At 43.8% G+C, this 15,015-nt stretch overlaps 1 protein-coding gene across 7 annotated transcripts in view; it reads right to left on the reverse strand.

The window, feature by feature from the left end:
• The window catches only part of SEMA5B (semaphorin 5B), a 358,315-nt gene extending 345,121 nt beyond the window's left edge, over window positions 1-13,194 (reverse strand). For 3 of the 7 annotated variants that reach the window (XM_077934894.1, XM_028743299.2, XM_077934871.1), the window contains exon 1: window positions 11,708-12,056. The gene's annotated coding sequence lies outside the window, so the exon portion shown is untranslated. Of the gene's footprint in view, window positions 1-11,188; window positions 11,459-11,707; window positions 12,058-13,174 lie in introns of those variants that run through there. The other 4 variants (XM_077934909.1, XM_077934914.1, XM_077934877.1 and 1 more) reach the window with 3 other exon arrangements.
• Window positions 13,195-15,015: the final 1,821 nt, after the last annotated feature.

Consider the following 15,015-nt stretch of genomic DNA (forward strand, 5'->3'; position numbering starts at 1 on the left):
CTGGGGAGACTCAGCCAGTTGGGCGGGGTATAAATAATAAGTTGTTGTTGTTGTTGTTGTTGTTGTTGTTGTTGTTGTTGTTGTTGTTGTTGTTACGACAGGGAATCTCATGAGCACAAGCAGTTTCTGAGCTCTAGGCGCAGTACTACGCCTAAGATTTCCAATTAAAACTGTAGAGTGGAAGGAAAGGACCTTTTTCTGCCTCCTCACTTCCGGTTACTCTCTGAAGACTGGAGAAGAGACCGTCTTAAGAATATTAGGGGGGTTGGGAAGGGAAGGACTAGACCATGTGAAAAATGAACATTATATTTTAGCTGCAGTTTACTTATTTTCAGCTTTGTATTCTTGCTATAAAAAAATGTGCCGAGACATTCTGCTGTTGCACCCACAACCTAGGTTTAAGGTGCCATTTAGCTCCTAGTTTCACATCTCAGTTTCTAACGCTGGCTGGGCCGAATCTTGCAGCACAATTTGCGCTGACCATCAGGCTGCACCTATTGCCATTACTATACGAGAGCTCAGTTTCAACTTGTTCCTTTAAGAGCGATTTCTGCCTCTCCCAGAGTCCTGCCTAGACTCTACCTGGTGTCCTGCCTGAACCTTCCCTTGCCTTACATCATGGCTGCACCACGCCACACCGCAGAGAAGCACAAGCACAAGGTAAGCACAAACTCAACAACTAGACACGGGCAACACCAGCCCTCCCACCAGAGGGAGGAACTGTAGCTCAGTGGCATTTGTTCAAATGGCTTGCAAGCAGAAGGTCCCATGCGCAATTGTATGGAGTTAAAAGGTCCAAATGGCTGGTATTATGAAAGGCCTCTGTCCAAACCCCTGCAGAGTGTAGGGCAAATAGACGGACCTCATATTCTAAGACAGCTTCTTCTCTTCCTTCCTGGCAAATCTAAAATTATGTTTTGCATAGTGTGAACCTGCAGTGGTCCTTTTTAAAAAAACACAAATAAGTGTTGTTATTGGACCTGTGCAGCTTGCGATTACATCTGCAGTTTCTGTTCTGTGAAAGGCGAAGTTTTGAGTAAAATATCCTACCACATCAATCTGCTTTGAAGTGCTTCCTACAATCATGATAATCTGTTCCAGAAGCTAGTCGTGAGGAAAGCACCATTTCGAAGCTGCATATGAAGCGTTCTTCCAAATGCACTTTCTGCTACACCTCAATGGCAAACATGCCATGGCTCAACTTGCTTTTCATCTGGCTCGGCTGCTCCGATAAGCCTGCAATTTTTCACGATCTATTGGCTTTTAATTATGTCTCTCAACCCAGCATAACCAAGTGGTGTGTTAGCTTTGCCATTGGAAATAAACAGAAGATGCCTAAATTACTTCAGTACATTTTTAACAGATGCTGGCTGGCTGCACGCTTAGATGTAAAAATGGAAATTATATCTAAAGTGGCCAGCTCACTAGTATTTGTTTATTAGTCCACCAGAACCAAGTATGGATCCGATATAGCTCAGGTAAGGCTGCAGAGACAGACAGTAGTTTTTCAGAGAATTAAAGGTAGTTTAAAGATAAGAAGCCTCTAATAATTAGGTTTTGCAGGTTTTCGGCTAATCCAAAAACCTGCAAAACCAGGTTCAACAGACACAACAATGGACAATTAAATGTGTATTGGTCATATTGTAAGTGATGCCTCAGTCAAACCACTTTCATCTTTTTAAAGTAAGCTACTTTTCCATCCTTTCATCACCAAGTGCATAGTGAACATGAAACATACAGTGAACATGAAAATTGCACAGGATTATATTTAAAAATTATGAATATATAATAATATACCGTAATAATTTACAATATCAGGTGGCAAATGCCATCTTCATTTATAAATTATACTTGCTAATTTTATCCATCCTTCTGCTAAAATAAAAACCTTTCCAACAATAAGAAGAATAAGTTAGTTGTCATTACAGTAGCAGTAATTATCACCCATCCTTCACCAGGGAAACTTGCAACAATATAAAATATAGTGCTTTAATAGCACTTCCATACATCAGAAGACTACATCCAGGACCGGGCAGTGCATGTTCAATAAAATGGCGGGAAATTATGTGTAAAGAGCAGTCCCTTGGGTTCAAGCTTTTCGTCCTCTATTCAGAACTTAGCCATTGTTGGCGGCAGCAGATAGCCTTTGCTCCTGATGCATAGTCCTGCTGGTTACGATCATCTTGTTCTGCAGAGATTTAATTTGGATGATAATGCAACCTGACAGCGCCAATGCAATATATGAGATGAGATAGGACTTTTACAGACCCTGGTGTCCCATAATACACTGCAGGCTTGTGGGGAAGCATCAGTACATTGAGTTCCACTTCTTTCTCTGCTGGGCTTTTAGAACGGGTCTTGCATACATGACAGGCTCTAGGTGAACAAGATGGCGGCTCATCACCAAGAGAAACATGGCAGAGTAGTGGGAAGTGAGGGGAAGGCAATGAAGTGCAGGGAGAGAGAGAGGCTGGCTGAAGGGTGGAGAAGGAGAGCATGGAAATCCATGACCCCACAGAACTGAGAAGGAAAATGACCGCGAATGTGTATGCAGCGGAGTGCTATGAGGAAAGGATCAGGTTGGAGGAAGCACAGGAAGAGTGAAAATGGAGCCCTAATAATATGCTCCAAGAACCAAAAGGGCAACCTGACTTTTTTGTCCTATTGTTCTTTGGAGTATTTTAGAGTTCTGGGTGCCTCTGAATTTGAACTCTACCACCGTAATTGTTCTCAGAAAGAAACGGAAGGCAACACACTATTGCCGGGCCTCTACAAATTAACTTGCTCCATCTATTCAGTGCCATCATTACCTGGGAAATTGTGTCCAAATGAAGAATCAATAAATAAATATGAAGAAGAAATTTAAAGAAAACAAAGTGCCATTAATGTTGCAGTAGTATAATGAACTCATAATTCTCAAAGGCAATGCAGCGAAGCCTAGCCGTACAAGGCAGCTCCAAGATAAGTAGGTTTGAACTGCTCATTCCAAATCTAGACGTTTCAGTATTTCAAAGACATATTAGAGAAAGCAAACACCATTTAAAATACTATGTTGTATTTTCCTGGTGCTGAACCACACCATACAGCTAGCAAGTTACTCTTCAAGGGAAAATACTATATTTGTTATGAGCCCAAATGCTGGAATGTAATAATATACAGTGGTACCTCGGGTTACAGACGCTTCAGGTTACAGACTCTGCTAACCCAGAAATAGTACCTCAGGTTAAGAACTTTGCTTCAGGATGAGAACAAAAATCGCGTGGCGGCGTCACAGCAGCAGCAGGAGGCCCCATTAGCTAAAGTGGTGCTTCAGGTTAAGAACAGTTTCAGGTCAAGAACGGACCTCCAGAACAAATTAAGTTCTTAACCCGAGGTACCACTGTATCAGCCACTTTTATACAGATCAAGAACCACCCAAGCCATCTGTAAAATGAATTTGCCAACTTTTGCAAAGCCTTTTGGGAACTATGAAAAAAAATGCCACAATAAAATTATCACACATTACCACTTTAAACCCTACCCTCTAATTCTATTCAGTAACGTAAGCCAAAAGGCACACCATGTCTCATCCCTAAATTAAGTGTTAATTCAAGTATGTACCTAAGTAAATTTGGAGATCAGAACTTGCCAGCAACTGCATAAGCCAAGCCACATCTGATCAGATATAACCACAAGGAAGGGAAAGATAAAGAGGAAGCACAACTTGCTCTTCTACTTCTGTGGCCCACTGTATATGAACAGATGATCATGTGGGACAACTACATCTCTTTAGATTGTAAATGGAGGGTTACTTAACTGAATGGTTCTCACCTCCCCTGTACATCAAACAAGGACACCCTGTCAGGTGACTGCTTATCATTGCATATCTGCAGACAAAGCAAAGGAAAATATCTATATACAAGATAGACTACCTATGGCCCTCCAGTTGTTGGACTCCCATAAGCCCAGCATAGTCAGTATCAAGAATGATGGGTGTTGCTCCCCATCCTTGAGATAGTGGCATAGTAAAGCAGCAATTGAAGGACAAGAGAATTTAAGCAATGCAAAAGCACATGTGTTGCTGATTGCCTTTTCGCCCAACAGCTGCAGCTGGTTATTGCATTTTCATGGTTATGATATTTTATAGATATTTGTGTGTTTTATTTATTGGATGTACTTTGCTGTTCTATTATACTGTGCATCACCCTAGGCTCCATTGGGAGGAAGGGTGATTCAGAAATGAAATATATGCATTGATAAAGGAAAATATGAATGGGGAAATCCTGAAGTTCATACAACTGCTTACAACTCTCCCCACCACCACCACAAGAAACCAGGGGAGATGCAGAGTACATTCGAACTAGATAAATATCATAAAAACTAACTTTTGCCGCAGCTACCTTTGCAGTGCATTTAGGGAATAGTGAATTGCAGAAAGCAAAAAGGCTGGGAACTAAGCTGGAATATTGTTGTAAGGTGTTGTTTATAATAATTATCTATACACTGTGAAGCAGAGTACAATTCTTGGAAAGGAAGGAATGCTGAGCCTCTTGCACTGACCAGGACTGGACAGAATCAGAGGCTTGCTTTTTGCAGAGTTGATCCCTCTCTGCTTACTTAGAAGGACAGGAAACAAATTAACAACAGGTATGTACTGTGTTTGAAATTCCAGCTAGACATTGCAAGAGCAGAGTGCAACCCTTGCAGGCATGATAAATGATAAGCACAAGGGCAGCTGTACCACACTGCAATACCTTTGAGAGGCACTCAGGTAGTAAATCAGGATAATGAAAATTAGACGGCTGCAGCTTCTGACCCATGCATGGGCAGAGCCCCTGTGTGCTGCTGAGGTCCTCCCCCCCCCCACTACCTCCCACAAGCCAGAACAGGCAGACTCCAGCTGTTCAGTAAAAATGCACACTTAAGATATCCAGGTAGTAGCTTGCTTTATCATCATTCCTTGACAAGGAGGTCTATCAAGGGATAGCACATTCTGTTGGGCTGAAAGGTAGACACAGGAAGACCAGATTCAAACCCCAGTTTGGCTCATTGTTTCGCATTGGGCAAGTCCTTCCCTCTCAAGTCTTGGCTGCCCATCTGCAAAACAATAATATTCATAGACATCACCCCGAGAAATCAAGCATAGAGACTGTAAGTCACTTTGCTCTGTGAAGTTGCTACAAAGGCTATGAATGCTAACAAGAGGCTTATCTATGTCATGTGAAAGCAGTGACAGGGGTTGTGCAAATGACACAAACATCCTCTTTCCATGCCTCTAGGTCCCACGCAAAAGGGGGGAAATTCACACATTTCCATGGAAGAAGCTTAAGCTCCATCAGCAGGGGGAGAAAACAACTGAGAACGCTAAATTGAAACTTACTGGAAGGATGCTAGTGTGATGCAAAATATGTGGCATGGTGAGAAAGCAATCTACAGCCAGCAGTCCTGAGAATTCAGGCTAGTGTGAGAACAGTTGTTTTCTTTCCTGTATGTCGCCTTGGGTGTTACAAGGTCATAAATATGAAAAATGAACGCATGAATTAATAATTACATACAAGCTCAGTGACTTCAGATGTTCTATTTTGTAGAAATAGAAAGCACGAGTCTCTGAAATTCCTGTTCCTCTGCGGCAAGAGAACTATTGCGCTTCTGGGTTTCCCATGGGCACCTAACCTGGCCGTAGCGGGAACAAAGGCAAAAAGCTGGACACCATGTTGTGACAGTCTGATAGCAACTTATTAAATTTCCCCTGTAATGTCATCAAGATAGTTCTAACTTCAATTACATCCATGATGTAATTTTTGCTGAAAATGCCAAAATGAGCTTTGAATATATGGAGAATTCCAAGTTCTCAGTTTTGTATATTAAAATTAAATCCGACTATAAAAAGGCTGCTTATCTCTGGGAAATAACTTTTATTTCCTGTTAGACATATGTTTACTCAGCTCAGATTTCAAACGTCTGACCAGTAAATTCTTTGAAATTACAGTCTCTGTGTATGTAGATCAACCCAAGTCGAAGACAGTGTGCACTATATTCTTTATTACCCTTTATGCATTCACCTAGGAGTAGGTTCCTCCATTCATTCCAGAATTTTTCCAGTGGAGTCACTGGATTCCGCATCAGGATATTTCCAGATCCTGTTTCAGTCTCTCACACTGTTCACTGCTAGTCCATGGCATGCTCTACGCATGAGTCACCAAAACAGCACCCAGGGGCACCATGGCATATGGGATAGCCTTCACTGGCACCCCAGGCAGAGACTCCAGACTTCAAGCTTTCATCTTCCTTTTTTAAAGAGTTAAGTCTCTACCTCCCCCCCCCCCGATAGCAAGTTATGAAAAAATGTGTGCAGGAAACTTTCTAAGAGTGGCATCAAAGCTATGATTGATAAGTGAGTTGCTTGGACACCAAGCAACAGGAATCCCTGGAGTCCTAAAGATCTGCAGTTTCCTCTTTGCCTTTACTGCACTTTTCCTTCTTCTTTCTTATCATCTAGTCTAGTCCTTGGGATCTCCATAGTTTGTCCTCTCTTCTCCCCTAGCAACCAGGATGCATCTTTTCTGTGGTGGGTTTGCTTATAAGTTTTTTTTTGCCAATACAGCTCCACAATCAGTATTCCCTCAAAAAGGCTAATGCGAAACACAGGGAGTATAGAATGGCAGCCTAGGTTTTGGTTTAGGGTTGGCATTGGGCAAAACTGGGCTCTTTTGCCCTTAACAGATGGCAGACAGAAATTAAACAGGCTTAGTGTTTTCTAATATGGAAAAGTTTCACCATGACTGTAGTCTCTAATTTTGTTTTGTGCCATGCTCCACACAGCAGTCATGTTGTGTTATGCTATGCCCTCATAGCAACCATTTTGTGACTGGCTCCCACAGTACTCTCTCATAATTCAGTACTGTATATGCCTACTGGTCCAAAAAGATGTTGAGCCCTGGCTTAGCAAAGAGAACAGAGACCCAGGAGGAGGAATGAGACAGCCACTAACAGCCTTCTAGAACAAATGAACTAGTAAAACCAACCTGAAGCAAAATCAGAATCAACAGGGGCCACCATTACAAAACCCAAGAAACAGAGGAGGCCTTCTTTATGCATATGTCCTTACGGTCTGATCATAAATCCTGTGGGGAGAAACAATGAGGATACCTTCCCTGACTTCCCTGGCTTGTGTAGAGCATCTCAGAGTAAATATTATAGAAAAGCTGAAGATACACAAAAAGTAAACAATGAAAGCAGTCCCAATGTTTTGACAAGGCCCTCTCAGGATGTGAAATCCAAAAACTAATCCTGTAAAGTTGGACAAGTGAATTGCATTTAATAAAACACCGTCTGATGAAGAAAGCCCGGAGTTTCCCAAATTTCAGCATTCAAAATAAGACTAGCAAACAGATTTATTTTTACACACACATACACCAATACACTTTCAATTTTCCAAGCTGTTTGCACCACAGATTTGTGAAATATTTCCTTGCATAATAAGAATAATTGTAATTGTTACTCTGTTGGTAAAGAAGGAGTTAAACATTTAAATGCACTTTAAGGTTTGTAGGGGATGGAGATAGATCAGTAGTGCTTGATCAATAACATCCTGCTAGGCTGAAATTAAATGAGTTCTCAAAAGATGCTAAGGACAAAAGAACAAAACATTCATTTCTCCTTCTAATGTGAAAAGAAATGATAGAAATTGTGTGGAAGATAATTTATGAACAGACTAAATTGAGGGCTTTGTTCTGCGTTCTTGCAACCCAGTCCACACAGCATTTTAACCAGGGATATAAATGAGTTTATCGTGAATTTTTAATGCATATTTACTCAGACACAAACCCTCTTGCCTTCAGTGGTGTTTACTCCCAGATAAGTGATGTTGGATTGCAGTCTAAGTCCATGACTACCTACAAAAATACTTTTTCTATGGTGGCAACTCATACTGTATGTGGAAAACTCTCTACCCCCTCTACCAACTCTAGGTTATCTTCCCTTTTATTTAACAAAATGTATCTACTGCTTACTCAACAGAAAAACTCTAAGCATTTGATTAAAACATGAGTAGGCAAACTAAGGCCCGGGAGCCGGATCCGGCCTAATCACATTCTAAATCCGGCATGCGGATGGTCCGGGAATCAGTGTGTTTTTACATGAGTAGAATGTGTGGTTTTATTTAAGATACATCTCTGGGTTATTTGTGGGGCATAGGAATTCGTTCATTTCCCCCCCCCCCCCCAATGTAGTCCAGCCCCCCCACAAGGTCTGAGGGACAGTGGACCAGCACCCTGCTGAAAAAGTTTGCTGACCCCTAGATTAAAATGATTAAAAATACCAATAAAAGCAAACATTAAAAACAACCTGATGTATTTTTTGTCAAAATATAAATAAAACCAGCAGTTTTAAAACAGCCATATATAATAAAAACTGCCTCTTAAAGTTACATGTCTAGGTAGACTTACCAAACAAAAAGGTTTTTAGCAGGTATCAAGGTGAATATAGTGATGGTGCCTGCCTATTGCCTAATGTCAATAGGCAGGGGGCTACCGCACTAAAAGATCAATTCCTTGCATGTGCATAATGGACATCGCATGGCACTTGTAGAAGTGTCTGTTCCACAGACTGAAAGGATCAAGTGGGAACATAAAGAGTGAGATTCACTAGCAAAAATCCCTTTTTTAAACAAGCTTTTGATTCTGCTGCTGCTGAACATATTGATTTTATTTGCTGCTGTTTTTAGCTTTTTCCATTTCTGTAATCAGCAGTAATTTCTCCCATGCAAAACAAACTAATGTCTTCATTGTATAACTTTTAACACAGATGAGCAGTACTATTAAAATAAAAAACATGGGCCAAGTGAGATCATCCAAAAATCATAAGCCAATAATAGGATCTGCACGTGTTATTCAATGTTTAAGATGGAATACATACACAGACACTCAAAAGATGGTAAAGGTGCTGTTTGATGCTGCCCCCTTTTGCCAAGCAAAGTCAACAACCTAGATTTCAGCTAAAACTTTTCACAGTCGGTACATCTTTTTCACAGCAAAACGTGTTCAAGGAAAATGATGAAACCCCAACAGATCTCCAGACAAAGTTTGTCACGCATTTATCAAGCTTTACAGAACTGAAAGCTGGTGATGCACTCATAATACACACACCTGACGACAGATGGTAGCAGAAATTCAAGGTTATGGGACTCCACAGTGTTCATTCTGCTTGAGTGCCAAAGACCACAGTAACTCTGAAAAACAAGGCCACACCTTATGTTCTAGGATCAGCAGCCTGTCATATATGGGAATAAGGAGCGATCCCTGAACAAAACAGTGTGCTAAGTATGAGCAGCCTGGCAATTCTTAACGCAAACTTCAACAACGGAATAAATTGTTCTCGAAACTAATGCCACCAGAACTCATTTAAAGCATTTTTGCACAACATCTGATGGTACTACCAAGTTATACCCCAACCCAACAAGGAATGTCAGGACAACAAACAACAAATACACCTGGAATGATTAACATAATAATAATAATACCACCCCTGCTGACTGATCCAACACTCAAGGCTTTAAACGCATACCCTCCCCTGCCTGATCTGTTTTACAGTGGTACCTCGGGTTACATACGCTTCAGGTTACAGACTCCACTAACCCAGAAATAGTGCTTCAGGTTAAGAACTTTGCTTCAGGATGAGAACAGAAATTGTGCTCCAGCAGCGCGGCAGCAGCAGGAGGCCCCATTAGCTAAAGTGGTGCTTCAGGTTAAGAACAGTTTCAGGTTAAGAACAGACCTCCAGAACGAATTAAGTACTTAACCCGAGGTACCACTGTACTCTGCAGAGTCTATTAATCATACAATCCAATCTGAAAGAGGAGGGGAAAGTTTCAGTCAGAAGGAAAGAAACATGTGATTCAAGAGGAGGTTGAAAAGAAGAAGCTATTTAAAAACCCTGAGTAACTTGCTTAAATATCAGCAGAATTATTCACCTCCCACCCCAGTCTCTCTGCAGTTGCCAACTAGAATACTCTTCTTCGCTTGCCTTGTAGATCAGACATATGAAGTTTAACTCCTCCACAAGCAGTTCTGTGACAGGCACAGCTCACCAATTCTATAGATTCCCTTCCCCTAAAATATCAAGAACTAGCTAGAACCCTTTTTCTTCCAAGGCACCCCACACCCTTCCATTCAATAACCAAATATTTAGAAAGAGATGGGGAGGGAGGGAAAGACATGATAGCCAGACTTCAAATTCATTCAGCTGGATGCCTTTTCTGCCTGCAGTTCAATCAATGCCATGAAAAAGAGGAATTAATTGAGGGAGGGGGGCAGAAACAAACTTTGCCTTCCAGTCAGAACATGAACTTGTGGGGAAATTTTTTTATAAAAAAAATAAGCATGATTTTGGAACGGAGGCTTCATTACACCATTTTGTCCCGTCCTGTGTCCCACCCCTCCCCAACAAAATCCACAGAGAAACCAAGTGCTGAAAGTCCACATGCCTGCAAACTGAGAAGAGTGAGGGTGGGATGGATTTTGTTTTAAAGTGCAAGGATGGATTTCTAAATTCAAAGTTGCATGGTGTAAACCTGTGCAGATATGGATCTTCACACTTTGCCTCCCTCCCACCTCCACTCCTGTCCCAAACAAGCAGGCGTCAAGAATTTGCTGCAGGAGAGAGCTGTCAGGCTCTTAAATGTTCTCTTACAACTCACCCCCTCCTGCTTTTTAGTAGAAACATTCTGAATGAAGTAGCACACCAATGCAGCAAGTGGAATGAACAGTTAAGAGATCTAAATCAGCAACTTTAAATAAAAATAAAAGTGTCATGGGAAAGAGGGTGCATGCCTTGCATCTACTAAGATCTGTTTGGACTTAGGATTTTTCCCTCCTTCTATCCGCTCCCCTTCCTCTTATTTCCAACAATGCATAAAACCAGAGAGCCCTGCAAGCTTCTCTGCTTCCCTCTCTCCCCTCCGCTTTTGATCTTCATCAGGACGTGAGCAGAAAGTTAATGGGCCACCCCTACCACAAAGGCAAATTACCACGTGAACAAAAAAAGAAAGAAAAGAAAAAAATTATATATTTTGCTTCTCTACAGACCCTTCGCTCCCAGGCATCCCACCCTGCCGTGTAACCCCCAAGCTATCTTATTGCTTACAACCCCCACGAATGGAATGGGAAGGGAGGGGGGGAGAGAGATTTAGACGGAATCAGGCAACACTAACCGAGCTTTTAGTTAATTTCCTCTTCAGCGTCTCAACTGCTTGGAGACCACCCCTGGTTTCCACAACCGCCGCTAAAGCCGGGGGGGGGGGGGAGTGCGCGGAGAACAGAGGGACGTCAGGGGACCCCTTAACCTGGTACACTGCACGTTCAAGACTACAATGCATCCCAGAAGCCATTAAGACAACAAACAACAGACCACCACGGCCAGCCCGGCTCCATTCCCCTTGTGCTTTTGCTGCTAAGGGGGACTAGAACAGACGAGGCCACGCAATGAAGCAAAGCTTTTCTTTCAAACTCGCTCTTCAAACAAAAAGGCTTTGCGTCTCCATCCTTCTGCCGAGGCAACTACACCTCCCTCCCTCCCCGGACTCCTCCCCCCTACCCCCCACAACTCCAAGTTCCTAAACTTTGCAACTTCTTCATGCACGTCGAATGCGGAGGGTGGGTAGCATGTTTTAAAATATTCTCCCCCCTCGCATGCATGCCACCACTCATACAGTGGACGCGGTTCAACTTACCCTTTGTTTGATGTCTCCAGGGCGATAGAGCTTTTGCAAGCGTTCACACGCACATATTTACACTGAAGGAAATTACCGCGGCTGCAGACGTAATACGGTGGGGGGGGGGGGGGAGGTCGCGCAGAAGATCCCAGGAAAACAACAGCCCTCGAGAAAGCCCAGCGAATCCTACAAGCTGCCGTGGGGACCTCCTGAGTCCCGATGACCGCCAAGCAAGCAGGGTCCGCTGCGAACTGCAGCCGCCTCGGAGTTTCGGCTTGAGTCCACCCTCCTTGTTTCCCTTCTCTCTTTCTGTCCCCCTCTCCCTTCCAGCCAGGAGCAGTCCAGGCTCCTATCAGAAACGCTACAACCCTTTTCCATCAGGAGGGGAGGAGACGGAGACGCTGGGGGGGGGGGAGGAGGGAGGGAGCAAAAGGGGCTGCCAGCTCTCACTCTGCGCTGATGTCAACTAACCAATTCAAGAGTTAACAGGGCACTTATTTACGCGCAGCTCCCCACCAACAACCCTGGTCGTGGGAATTAAGATATATGCCGAAGCTTGATAATGGCTCTTAAAGAAATCCGGCCAGCGCCTCTTTGGGAAATAACGTTTGGGGATCTTTTTGAACTCGTTTACATCCCAGAACGATCGCTTATACCGAATCTGATTTACCGACCTCGTGGTTTGCCGCTGTTACTACCCCACCCCCGTTCCCGCGCCTGCCTTGCCTGTATGGCAAGCCCGACAGTACGAGTTGCCTTGCAAATGCATGGATGTTCTGTGCTGGGTGATTTACAAAAGGGCAAATGACCAAGGACAGAAATGCAAAGGGAAGGGGGGGGGCGGGCGGCGGGAAGAAGCAGGCTACGAAATGTGCATTTTCTTTTAATTCCTTAAGCGTGGGGTATTATTCGAAATCAGAACTGATAGCTAGGGAGAGAACTGCTGCTGCTGCTGCTTCCCGGGGAGAAACCGGACTGAGCTGGCGGGGGAGAAGCGTTTGGAGACAGTGAGAAGGCGGCTTGAAAGAGCAAGGAACTTCCAGCGAGTGGAAACTTGAGCCCTTGTAAAATAAACAGAAGATCTTTGCCCTGTGATCGCCTTAAAAGCAACAGCAAACGCTGCCCCCGAGCTATCCACACTCTTTCCCCCACCCTTCAGTGTATGGGCAGGTGGGGCAGTGTTGCAATCCCACGGATAGCAGAAAGCGCTGAAGAGCTCGACTTGCAGCAGAAACGTGGACCGTAGAGGGCAGTAAGGGGCTAATTAAAGAGACGCCTCAGCCCACCCCTACCCCTTAGGTCAGATTTGGAGGTGCGGTATTAGAGAGACGAGTCAACCCCTTTAATGGAACGATTAGAAAATCCATAGGAAGAACACCCAAGCGCGCGCACACAAAAAGCATCGATAAGTAAAACAAAAAAAAAACCACGCCCATTTGCAACGGAGAATATATATATATTTGCAGCACAGAGAAAACTGTGTACCTTGCTCTGGGCATCGTGCCTAGGGGGCGCTTGGGAAGCAGCGAAGAAAACAGGCTCCTGTCGCCGCCCGCCGCCTCGCCCGGACAATGTGCGAACAGATCCCGAAATCGTTTCCACTTGGAAGTCGATTGTGTTGGTTTCAGAGAAACTCGCTTCCAATTTTTTTACGTGTTTTGATGGCTACAATTCTGCGAACACTTACGCGAGAGTAAGCCCCCCCCCCCCCGGGGAACTCCGAACAGAATTGTAGAGTTGGAAGGGACCCCGAGGCTCATCTAGGGCAACGCTCCCCACCTGAGTCTCACAGTTGTGCACATTTTTAAAGCTGTAATCCCAGGCACGCTTGATTTAGCTTGCAAATCCTCTGCCGCCGTTTCAGCCCTTGGTGCTACATAAGCCTGCATTGCTTGCATACGGACCCATCCGAATATAACGCATCTCTGAGGGAGCCTTGAGGAGCAAAGCCAGCCTCTCTGCTGCTGCTGCCACCTTTTGAAAACAAGCCGCCCTACAGCGCATAGAAGAGAATGGAGGAGTACAGTTTGTTGCGCCCCACACATTCCAGAGATATCGAATGGAAAACATTCGCATTATAAAGGTCCATTTGCGGGAGGGGGGACCCTACTCACAGTAAAATGGTCCATTGTTTAAACTGGGGGGAGGAGGGGAGAAAGACCTTTTCCAGCCGGAGATTAGCCTCCCCTTCCGAGGAACCACCGAGGGCGCCATGCTAGCGGTGGGCGGAGCCAAAGGCAAAAGTGGCGGGAACAGCAAACGTAAATCTTACCTCTTATGCTTCTACTCACACACTGCTCTCTGTTCTCAATCCAGTAGAAGCAAGAGACAGAGTGAGAGTTCAACGACACCTTCCAGCCAGACAAAAAACATTCAGGGTGCAGAAGCAAGGGGAGACTTATGGCGACCAAATAGAAAACACATTTCTTCCTCAGGCGTACAGTTTCCCACCCCTGGGAAGGAAAGCTGAATACCACTCTTATTTGGTTTTTCCTCAAAGGGGTTTTGGGGGTACACTTCTTTCTCACCCACTTGTTTGCAAGTGCCACTGCCTCAGTTTCTCCATAAGTTTGGAATAATATTGACCTTCATGTGGTGCCTTGGCTATGAAGTTTATATATGACCCCTGGCTCCAATCCAGCAGAGAGTTATGTGCATTTAAGCCATTTAGGTTACAATCCTAAGCACACTTAACTAGGAAGTAAGACCCTTTGAATTTGCTTCAAAGTAAGCATTCATAGGATTGTTTCATGGTACAATCTTGGGCAGCCATGGCCAAACTTGGCCCTCCAGATGTTTTTGGGACTACAATTCCCATCATCCCTGACCACTGATCCTGTTAGCTAGGGATGAGTTGTAGTCCCAAAATATCTGGAGGGCCAAGTTTGGGGGTGCCTGATCTTGGGCATACCTACCATGGGCGTAGCCAGGATTTTTGTTATGGGGGGCAGAACCTCAGTTTCTTATGTATTTTACTGAATTTTATTGATTGGGGGGCAGTTGCCCCTCCCTGCCCCCCTAGCTACACCCATGATGCCTACTCAGAAGTAATCCCTAATAGGTTCAATGGGGCTTACTTTCATGTATGTCGGTAAAGGACTGCAGTCTCGGTGAGCTTTCCCATCCTCTGTGCTAGAATGCAGCCTACTAGTACATTTTTTTTAAGTCTCTCACCCATTTTTATTCTTTATTCACTTATATTTCTGTGTCCAGGAATCAAAATGTTTAAAAATAATCCATTTAAGTTTAATAATTACAAAACTTTAAACATGTTGAATGGGGGGTTTCACCCATAATTTTGCTTATTGATCACTTTGCCCCAGTTA

The sequence above is a fragment of the Podarcis muralis genome, chromosome 1 (genome assembly GCF_964188315.1).
Source record: "Podarcis muralis chromosome 1, rPodMur119.hap1.1, whole genome shotgun sequence".
Taxonomy (NCBI): domain Eukaryota; kingdom Metazoa; phylum Chordata; class Lepidosauria; order Squamata; family Lacertidae; genus Podarcis; species Podarcis muralis.